We start from the raw sequence: 12189 nt of genomic DNA, 5'->3' as shown, positions 1-12189 counted from the left end.
TTTGTGTGTCCATGTAATTTGTTGCAGTTTTTAAATAAAGTTTTATATTCTCATTATTTTTCTGTTAAAGATATTTGAAATTCAGTGCAATATTTAAGGTTTTGAAACAAAAATTTTTCCTATATTACAAAGAAAATTTGTTTTAGCTTTAGATTGAAGCTACTATCCTGGAATGGTAGAATTTAAATCTTCTCTGTATTGAATAGATCACCATAGCTTTTATCTATAGATTGTAAAAATATCTTATTTTTAACATCTTGACTAATATAATTTCCATCGATATCTGTATTCCAGTCACAGGAAATATTGATTTATACAGTATTTGAATGTGTTTTTCTTTATTATTAGCAAGATATTGGTTGCTGTAATAATGACCATTTTAGGGAGGAAGGTATTTTATCACTGATAATGTAGCAATTTTTCTCACTGTACTGAAAGTCCCACTTGCAAGCACTTTGATATGTTTACAATGTGACCTTAATCTACAGAGAAGCCAAAAAATACCTGTATCACTTCCATTCTCCCCAGGAACTCAAAGGGTCTATTTTATATGGGGAATTTATAGATGCCCATGTCCAGACATTGTGTTAGCATAAAGAGTGGTAAATCAGACATGCTTAGAGTTTCTCTTAGCCTGTTGGTCATTGTCTTAAAAGTTGATATTTGTAAATGAGAGCAAATTTAAAGTATTGAAATAGGTTCACACTGGGGAATGTCATTAGGATTTGCATTTCTTAATCACGGCCTCCCACCCTCCCTCCCTCAGAGTCACACAGAGTCATTGTGTTCTCGGCTTGATGGCCCCACCATCTTCTGTCCTACCCAGGAGCACCTGTGCTGTGGCTTGCTTCTTGCCACGTGGCAGTTAGTGCTCATCCTGCTCCTTGCCAAGTGGCAGTTAGCTCTTATCCTGTGTGTTGTTGGGTAAAGTTATTTCAGATAGTCTTTGATTGCACTGTTTTCTCTCTACTTGCTCCTTCCCACCTAATTTTCCATTTACTTACCCTTCAAAGGCTCCTTTATTCTCAGTCTTTAGGCCTATACTTGGCCGTCCAGTTTGGGAAGATGTATTTTCCCCATCCTATTATCATGATCAGGACGTAGTGTGCAAGACAGGGTGTAAATACTAGGCTTTTTACTGTAAAGCTCTTAAAAACATGCAAGTGGATTAAAAATGAGCAAATGCACTTTAAAAAATGGGTTGGCTTCCAATATTTTTAATTTTAAGTGGCCAGCTCTGATCAGGCAGCTTTTGGGATTAGATAAATTTGTGTAGTGAGAAAATTTCCTGAGCCCGTGAATTTTCTGCTCCCTCTAACCTCTCAATCTTGTGAAATTCTTCTCTTTTCATCCACCAAACCCTTTATCCTCTATTTCATTCTTTCCAAAAGCTATGGAAGAAAGCAGACAAATTTAGCTTGGATGAATATTGATCTGAAGTGTGGTTCAAGAAACAAACTTCAGACCTAGTTTGTCGAGAGCACAATATAAGCCGTGCACAAGCCTGTAAGTTCCCATTAGAATATAAGTTCCACGAAGGCAAGGATTTTTGACTCATTTATTCACTTGTCTATCCCCAGTGCCTAGAATCCTGCCTGCCACATGGTAGTTGTTTAGTAGAAATTTGTTCAATGAATGAATTATTCTTCTTCCTAACTTCTTGCCTAACTGAAACCAAATAAATTGCACACATAAAGTTCAGTTCATTACACCCTTCAAAATAGCACTAATTATCTATGCAAAGCTCTGTTTTAGAAATTAAAAAAAAATTAGATCTAGTTATTTTCTGTTTTTTATCTGTTTACCATGTAAAATTTATAGTCATATTAAGAAGGAATTGAAAATAAGGAGGACTGAACAAATAGAAGCATTTCATGGGAATTTGGTTAAAACATAATTTGCAAATGTAAAGGTAAATTTTGTAACTTGACATATGAAATATTCATATGTGCTTATATCCGCACAAGGAAAGTGAGTGTGTTCACTCGTTCCCCACACTCTGCCTGAGGCTGACTGAGCATGGTCGCAGGCATCTGATACAGGATAAAGAAGTCTGATAGGGTAACCTCACCTCTTCTTTACCATTCATAATTTTTTCAGAGCTTAAAAAAACCCAAACATATATACATAATTTTGCAGTTACTGAATGGAAATTACTGGGGGGAAATAGGTTTCAGTACATGGAATTTTACTTTCCAGGCAAATTTTCCAGAAGATGTGTAAATGTGTTTGTTCGACAGGGAAGGTGAAAGTGAGCTAACCAGGCAAACAGAAGAAGATTGCTCTGCAGCAGAATGAGAGCCTTAGGGGGCAAGACTTGGTGAATGCACCTCCCTGCATGGTTGTGAGGTTGTTCCAGTAACACTCGGCCACCTGGTTTATGACAGCAATAGGATTTGTGGGAGGTCACAGGGCTTGCCTGAATTGCCTGAATGTTTCCAAAGGAGATAATATTATTAACTCTCTTTTATGCAAAGGCTGACATATAATTAGCCTTTCATTTTGTACTTCAAGGAGTTTGTGGGCTTAATCAATCTCTCTCTGCGGGAGCAACAAAACCTTGCTCAGAGGATCTTCAGAGACCAGTTCATGACTCAAATCTGTCCTAAAATTTTGCCAGCATTTTGATGGAGGGGACTAAGAAGGAGTGAAATCTTCCAAAAATATAGAATTCTTCTCAATAATTTTCTGTTGTCAATGTGTTGGTGTTGATTCTTTCCTTTTTAACAGTGTACTAGGAGTTTGCAAAGACTCTATGATAACTGTATGTTTGGCAAGAAAGTGGACAGTGGTCCTCCCCTTATCAAAAGTTTTGCTTTCTGCAATTTCAATCATCTGCAGTCAACCACAGTCTGAAAATATTAAATGGAAAGTTTCATAAATAAACAATTCGTAAGTTTTAAATTTCACGCCATTCTGAGTAGCATGATGAAATCTTGCACTGTTTCGACCCGTCCCACCCAGGACCTGAATCATCCCTTTGTCTAGGATGTCTACATTGTATAGCATATACATGCTACCCGCCCATTAGTCACTTAGTAGCTGTCTCGGTTACCAGATTAAAGGTTGCAAATGCTTGTATTCAAGTAACCCTTATTTTACTTAATTAAGTCTCCAAAGCACAAGAATAATGATACTGGCAATTCAGATATGCCAAAGAGAAGCAGTAAAGTACTTCCTTTAAGTGAAAAAGTGAAAGTTCTCGACTTAATAAGGAAAGCAAAAATCCTATGCTGAGGTTGCTAAGATCTATGATAACTTTTATCACAGTATACTGTTATAATTGTTCTATTTTATTATTAGTTGTTGTTAATCTCTTACTGTGATTACTTTATAAATTAAACTTTATTATAGGTATGTATGTACAGGAAACAAATGTACTATGCATAAGGGTTGGGTACCATCTGGAGTTTCAGGCGTCCACTGGGGGTCTTGGAAGGTATGGCTCATGGATAAGCGGGGACTACTATATTTATTTTTACACTACAGGTGTGTATCTCTTTTGAACAGGCACAGCTAAAGAGATTATTTCATGTTGAATAACAGCTGAAAAATGAAAGTGGAAGTGCATTCTTTTGTGAAGAAAAGACCCCTTTGTAGTGTAAACACACCCTCCTGAGCCACTTCCTCAAATATAGATCCCAGAAGCATTTACAAGCCCAGTGGTTTTCAACCCAGCTGCAAGGAGCTTTTTAAAAATACTTATTTCCAGGCCTCACTCCAGGCCAATTAAATTAGAATCTCCTGATGTGGAGCCCAGATAATAGTATTTTTTAAAAGCTCCTGAGTTGAGATGAATTGATCAGACCCTTTGCTAATCTATAACTTTCAAAGGAAGAGTATTCTAGAAATTTGTGTGTTGAGTAGTTGTTTGCATTTGGGAATACATTTTCTCCAGTGAACAATGTTATACATTGTGCTTAATTCCCTAGGCCTTTCCGTAAAAGCCTAATTAAGCCCAATGTATCTGAAGCTTAGTACTCTGCTAATGGAATTATAGAACTTAATCACCACGTACAACAATGTTCCTGCAAAAATAGGCTCCGAATTCTAAGGGGGAAGGATAGAAAACATCTCTGCCTGCAGACCAGACAAGGAGTCTGCTCTGCTCACCCCCTGCCCCCACCTGGCTGTCTTTGTGGTCCTCTAGTTGTTAGGAGGTTTGTGGACCCCTAAGAGTTTGCCTCTCGTGTCCCTGCTTTTTTCTATCAGGTGGAATTTAACCTGCTAGCTTCCCTTCCACTGCCACAGCAGTAGTTCTTCTGGCTAGGAATTCCTTCCTTCTCTGGAGACAGATATAAGACATAGTCCCCCTCTGTGTGTGTGTGTGTGTGTGTGTATGGTGGTGGTGGTGGTGTTCGTTTATTTTTTCCTCCCCTTACTGCCTTTTTAAACTGAGCAGCTGTTTTCTGCTGGCAATGCGAAACAGAAAAGGGATAAAATGATTTTTTGCTGTGCTCATTCCTCTCCATCAAATTTTTACACCCTATAAGCACAACACCCATATATGCAATTTGTCTTCCGAAATAGGACATTTTGAAAGTAGAAAGGGGCACTGAACCATTGTACTGGACAGCCTTATGCTAAAGGAAGTATTTATTCCCCCTAAAAGTGGGCCTTTGGTACTCAAAACATTGACAAAAGATTCACTTGCATTTCCTCACAGACACAATGCTGGCGAGGGTTTACAATAGAGTAGGAATGAGGGTGAGTGGGGAGTGTTACTATTATCAAGGGAGGGATTATATTAGGCAATAATCTCATCTTTATTCACTTTTCCTGTTGCCACCTAAATCACCACACGGGTCCAGCAGCCCTGGGGTGGGGAGATGTTCAGTAATGAGATAGGGTTGGTAGGTAGATACATGGGGGAAGAAGTGAGAAGACCCTTCCAAACATTAGTCTGAGTGAAAGGAAATGAGAGATGAGAAGGGAATTATTGTAGGCATTGAGTCACTGAGAAATATGTTGGCTATCACTCTTTTGTAAAAGACAAAAGTAGGTTAGACAAATCAAAAGGAGAACTGTTCACAGAACCTGAACGTCAAAAAGTGAATCAATAAAATAGAGTCCCAAGGACTTGAGAGCCACTGTTCTTTGTTCAAAAAGACTAAATTTTATTAAGCTGAGTTGTTTCTGCTTCCTGTTATCCAGATGTCTTCCCATGCCCCCTCTTTCCAATTGTATGCATATGGTTGGCATCTAGTTAGTGAAACCAAGATGGCAGTATCTGGTGCCTCGAACTCGACTGGGAGAGACTCCATCTCTACATATGTGGACATCTGTCAGAAGACATTTCTACTCCTTTCCACATAGCAAAGATGGGAAAAAGGAGCTAGGGAAATCAGTATGTGAAATGTCAACCTCATGGCACACTGATTTTTTGGATTTACTTATTTGTCCCTCTGGAATCTCGCTCATATGACACTTGGCACAATTACTCATGCAACCTTATGTACTGGGATTTTGAATGCCTTCAGTTTTTGAGCAGGCTGGCAATACGTCCAATATGATTGATATTGTCATTATTTTCTTTTGGTTAGAATTTGCGACCTAATAATCAATTTGATCCCTAGGGAACATTTGAAATTGAACTGATTTACTCCTTTTTTATCGATCCCATTTTCCTTGTAATACTGTTACTATTTCCAAGACATGTGACAACCAAATCAAGTCTTTTGGCCCATGTAAAAATTAATTATTAATACTTGAATGATCAGATACTATTATTTAATACAATTAGAAATAATCTGTCTTAAAGACCAAAAAGTTTTCATAATATTGTATCAATTTTATTAGATTTCTAATAAAAATATGTCAAATTTATGCAAATATTCAAATTGATAAAATGCCTAACAGTCTTTTCAAAAGAATATTCAGTTAGTTAAAAATAGCTATTAGGGCCCGCCAGGTATCACAGCAGTTAATTTCACACGTTCCGCTTTGGGGGCCAGGGGTTCGCTGGTTGGGATCCTGGGTGCGAACAAGGCACTGCTTGCCAAGCCATGTTGTGACAGGCATCCCACATGTAAGGTAGAGGAAGATGGGCATGGATGTTAGCTCAGGGACATTCTTCCTCAGCAAATAGAGGAGGATTGGCAGCAGATGTCAGCTCAGGGCTAATCTTCCTCAAAAAAAAGAAAAGAAAAGAAAAGAAAAATAGTTATTAAGCATATACTCTTTGCTAGCCGCTTTAAACTTTATAGATGTTTTATTTGATCTTCATAGTCAGTCTCTGCAGCAGCATTGTTTCGAAGAAAAGGAAACTGAAACTCAAATTAAGTAAGCAATATTCTGAGATGATATAGCTTTAACTGACTGAATCAAGATTTTATAAGACTTCGTTTTTTCTGACTTCAAAGCTTTAGTTGAAACCATTCTACTCCTTCATCAGCTGCTAACACATTTTTCATAATCTTTCTCTATACATTTTTCTTTTATATTAATTCTGGAGAGTGCTTATAGTGTTCATGCAGCTACTGCTAGAAGGCTTGCTATGGTTGTTTTGAAATTATTCAATCCCTTTTTGTGGTACAGGGGCTGTGGTGGGCAGTACATATGTGCCCCAGGGATCACTTTGTCCCAGAGTCTCTGCAGTTATTAGGGAGCGGTGCAGAAGGTAGAGTCAGACAGATCTGGACTAGAACTATGGCTATACCATTTACTACTGCTGCGATGTTGGACAAATAACTTCTTTGTTCCCATGAGTGCAATTATACTTATATCCTTCTTGAGCATAATATTGATCATGTTATTTGATTCCTTGTCATCACTACAGGATGGTCAAACTTCTTAGTGAGGTTTCTAAGGGACCAAAAAATATGTCTTCTGATTTATTCAACTTCATCTCCTGCCTCATCCCCATACATAGAAATAGTCCCATAGAAATACATGGAGTTCCTAGAATACTCCGGGTTTCATGTGTCTGCACCTTTGTATATGGTCTTTCCTCTGCTTAGAATCTATCCTTCATCACCAGCCCCTCCTCCCTTGTTTGAGTACCTCCTACTCATCCTTCAAGTCTAGCTTAGAGTTTCTCTCCCTACTAAACATGGATCTCTGTCCAGTCATGATATTAGGCAATAATACTGTTTTCTTGTCTCTCTTCTCTACTACATTTTGACTTCTTAGATTGAGGGACCATGTTCCACCCATCCTTCAATCTCTGCATCTAGCACAGTTCCTGGTACTTTTCTCTTGGTTAATAAATACGGAGTGAACCAAACAAAAATGATGTTCTTTATAAGTTACATGTTTAGTCTACTAATCTCAATAAGAAAAACTGTTAGTCTGGATAGAATTTGAAACTTCAACGTGCACTATGGAATATGAACAGCTTTATCTTTCTCTTTACCTTGATGCATTAGAGGAGTGAAATGAAACATTTCTGCTTCAACTCTTGAAAATGCCTGAAGATGAAGCTCTTCATCCAATCATTTTGTCACTCTTGATACTGCTTTGAGTATAGTAATAGGTACCAAGATGTATAATGGGAAAAAAAAAGGTTTGTAGAAAGTAGAGGAATAAGGGAGAGTGGGCATGGGATCTGAAACAATAGAGACAAAGACTTGGGGAGTTACCTGGTAGGGCTCATAAAACTGGGAGCTGGTCCTGGAACAGCTTTCAAGAAGAGCCCTGACAGTAGTTGCGATGCTGGTTCTTAGGGCTTCAGTGTACCATGCACTTTGGAAGTCCTGAAGTACAGATATTTTTATTACCAAAATGCCATTATTTCAGATGTCAATAAGCAGCTCTTTGTCTGTTGTTGGCTCTCTTTTCCATCCTTCTCCTAATCTCCTCTATGTCTCTGTGCCCCACTTCCCTGATGCCCTCTTCCCAAGCTATCTTATGAAAAACTTACTAAAATTTTCTGACCTGTTTTATTTACATCTTAATTTATTCTGGTCGTTTCGTTGCAAGCCAGTACAAATTTTATCACTAACTGGCACCAGTTTATATGTTAGCCTTTGAGAACCATGAATCCAAGCCCTTAGTTCAAGTTTTCTGTTTATAAAATTTCCTATATAAATAGCTACTAATATATTTTAATTTTCAAATGTCTAAAAAAGGACAATTTTTATTATTCTCCAAATTTGATGCATTCTAGTCCTTAAAATGTTAAACTCGAGTTTAAATTTATTCCTTAGTGGAAATCTCATATACTGCTGACCACATTTTCTAGTCATAAGCTATTATTAACTTCTCCCCTTGACAAGCCAACTATCATTTTCATTAGACATGGAGAACACTGGAAGGCAGGCGATTTGCATGACTAAGATCACCTGGAAGAAATTTCTTATCAGAGGAAATGAGGTTGATCCTTAGCCTCAGTGTGTGGAAAGGTCCACATTTCTCTTGCCTAACAGTTGAGAGCTCACTGAAAGTTAGTGCAATGGAATGATGCTTGAGTAGCGTGGGCATGTGGTGGGTAGTATCTATGTGCCTGAGGGACCACTTCCTCCCAGTCTCTGCAGTTATTAGGGAGCGGTGCAGAAGATAGAGCCAGGAAGATCTTCACTGGGACCAGGGCTATACCATTTACTACTGCCGTCATCTTGGACAAATAAATTCTCTGTTCCCATGAGTACAGTTATACCTAGAACCTCAAAGCATTGCCAGAACAATCAGACAAATTTCCTATTACAATGACTATTTTGTAATGTTCCCTTTTTCTCTTAGACTTATTTTTGCCTTACTCTTTCTTTGAGAGATTAGTTTTATCCTACAACACTTCTAGCTATCTGAACCTGTTTATTTCAGCATCATTCAAAGAGATTGATTGAAGTCCTTCTGCAACTTAGGGCCCAGAACTATAAACTTCTTTGTTTTGTGGCCAAAAAAATGTCTCATACTGTTGACAGCTGCTTATGGAGGAGAGCTAAAGACAAACTGGTGAACGAATGAGGGTTTCCCTGAATTCTCTCACCTGAGAAGTGGAATGGAACTACATTGCCTGGCTGTGGTCAGTCGCAAACCCAGTGGTTCAGATTCCACAATTCATGCCTGAAAATTTAATCTGTACTCTAGCTTTTTGGGATCATATAGAAAGCATTGGGCACAAGAGCTTGGGAAGCTAGGTATAAGGCCAGAAGGAGTGGAGACAGAAAGATTGACTGGACTGCATGAGCCATGAGGAAGGAAACCCAGAACATGCAAGTAAGGTGGAGCCAAGTGGTAGAAAAATATAACCTCTATTAGCCACTTGTTACTGCTACTAGCCAAAATGGCTGTTATATTTTTATGCCACTAAATTTTTGGGAATTGCTTGTTACAAAAGTTAGCTCACTTTTACCAAATCATCAGGAGACAGAGGAGGGATGCTGCTTCAGGCAAAGGGAAGAGCATGCTAAAAATTCTGTAGAATTAGAGTACGGGAGTATAAAAGACCAGTGTAGCTGGAGGAGAACATGGGACTAGATGACGTTACTATATATAGTAGACATGAATCAAGGTGACTTGTCTTTACCTAAATGTAGTTAGAAATCACCAAAATGTAATAATCAAGGAAGGGCTGACATGATTATATATTCACAAATGAATTGGGGGTCAGGCAGGGTGGATATAGGTAGGCCATTTAACAGGCTATAATAGGGGCCTGCATGTGGCCAAGTGGTTAAGTTTGGCACACTCCGCTTTGGTGCCCCAGGTTCAGTTCTCAGGTGCAGACCTACACCACTTGTCAGTGGCCACACTGCAGTGGCAGCCCACACACAAATTAGAAGAGGACTGGTACAGATGTTAGCTCAGGGTGAATCTTCCTCAAGCAAAAAGAGGGAGCTTGGCAACAAATGTTAGCTCAGGGTGAATCTCCCTCAGGGAAAAAAAAAACAAAACAGGCTATTAACAGTAGTTCAAGTGAGACACTGTAGTTACTTGGACTAGGGCAAAGACAGTGCTTGAAAGTGTTGGACTGATTTGAGAGATTTTTAGAAGGGAAAAATAGACAGGACTTACCAGATTACTTACTACAAATATAGCACTATATTTGTCATTAGGGGTAAGGGTGACATTAAGAATAGCATTAATTATTGTGTCTTGCATAAGTAAATGGACAACAGTTCCATTCAGAGGTAGGAATCTCTGAATGAGAACCAGGTTGTGACCAGTTTGAAGATGGTGATTCAGGGAGTAATAATATGTCTCATGTTAGATATGTTGACTTTGAAGTGCTTTGTACCACAACTGCTTTGTTGGACCTGTGGTCGTAGCTTAAATGAGAGGTTGGGATGAAGACTATAAATGTGTGAGTTATCTGTATACAGACAGTAATTAAACCAAGTGTGTGAAAGATAGCTCCAAAGACGAAGAATGAAATGAGAAGATGAAAGGGCCTAGTTCTATGGCTAGAAGTAGGCAAACATTTAACGTTAAGGGGAAAGGTAAAGACTGACAAAAGCATAGAGAATGAGTGGTCAATATGGTAAAAGACACTTAGAGTAACCTGTAATGTATACTATGGACTCTGGGTAATAATGATGTGCCAATGGAGGTTCATCAACGGTAACAAATGTATCACTCTGGTAAGGGATGCTGATAATGGAGGAGGCTGTGTGTGGGAGGAGCAGAGGGTATATGAGAAATCTCTGGTCTTCTCCTCAATTTTTCTGTGACCCTTAAACTACTCTAAAAAAAGAGAACCTTAGGGCTGGCCCAGTGGCGTAGTCATAAGTTTGCACACCCTGTTTCATGGGCCTGGAGTTCACGGGTTCGGGTCTTGGGTGCAACCTACACACCGCTCATCAAGCCATGCTGTGGTGGGGTCCCACATACAAACCAGAGGAGGACTGGCATGGATGTTAGCTCAGTGATAATCTTCCTCAAGTAAAAAGAGGAAGACTGGCAACTGATGTTAGCTCAGGGCCAGTCCCCCTTATCAAAAAAACCCCCCCCCAAAACATAAAGACAAACAAACAAAAAAACCCTTATTAATAGTAATTTAAAAAGTCATAGGAAAGAGAAGAAGGAAATTGTTGGATTATATAGCCAACATAAGAGAGTGGTCTTCAAGAAAGGGTTCATAGTCGGTTGCTAGAGAAATCAGGTAAGCTGAAGACTAAAGATTACTGTTGAATGGAGTGATATAATCAGGTAGAAGAAAAACTGAGAAAGAGGAAGAATGGAAGATTACATATATATTTACTTAGCATCATGTATTCTTAAATTTTTTAATCTGCTTTTCCGTTTCCTAATACACTCGTCAAGATATTTCCATATGGCTAAATATTCTTCTAGCTGAGTGCTCCCATAGTTCTTTTAAATGCATTTCATGTTGTTGGGCATTTAGTTTGATTCAACTTTTTTGCCACTATAAACAATCCTATAATGAGCACCCTTGTAACTATGTCTTTATGAATATAATTATGTCCTTGGGCTACATTTCTAGAAGTGTAATTGCTAGGTTAAAAGTTGTTCTACTTTTTAAATATAGGGTTACATAATCACAGAATGTTATTACCAAACCACTCTGAAGCTAAGGCTGCATAGTCTGCTAATGTGTTTTCTCTGGGGAAGGAAAGAAGTCTAAGTGATATTTTTCATTGATTATCCATATTTAGATTGCTCCATACATGCCTCTGAGACTAGTTTAAGTTGAACCACAGTATAATACTTTAATTCTAGAAAACAATAAATTGTTTATATTTAGTTACCACTTACTACGTGGCAGGAAATCTTTTAAGTTGGTAAATAGATAGATGATAGATGATTGATAGGTGGATAGAGAAAAATAGACAGATAATAGATAGACAGATATAGAAAGATAGATATAAACAGAAAGATAGACGGTGGACAAACGGATGGATAGACACATGGATGGGTGAATGGATGGATAACTCGATAGAGAGAAGTAGGAGGTAGGTAGATGATTGCTAGACAGGCCGGCAGGCAGACAGAGAGATGTTTAATTCTGGTAAGATTTCCTTTTATCCTTTCCTTTTTTCTCTTTAGATATTAAGCAGACATAGGAGAGTTAGGCTCTTTTTGCATAGTAGGCTGAGTAAATTCTCATGTTCCACTCTGAGGAAAATTTCTAGAGACACATATCCAAGTAATGGTGATATTCCGTGAGGCTGGAACATAGATTAAGCTAGTGTTGGGGAATAGCGGAGGGGCCTGTGTGCTCTGTGGAGATCCTAAGGTTGTAAGATAGATATCCAGATATCACCAGTTCACAGCAATACCCAAATATCA

The sequence above is a fragment of the Equus przewalskii genome, chromosome 30 (assembly GCF_037783145.1).
Source record: "Equus przewalskii isolate Varuska chromosome 30, EquPr2, whole genome shotgun sequence".
Lineage (NCBI taxonomy): Eukaryota > Metazoa > Chordata > Mammalia > Perissodactyla > Equidae > Equus > Equus przewalskii.
Note: the sequence above shows the minus strand (reverse complement) of the source record.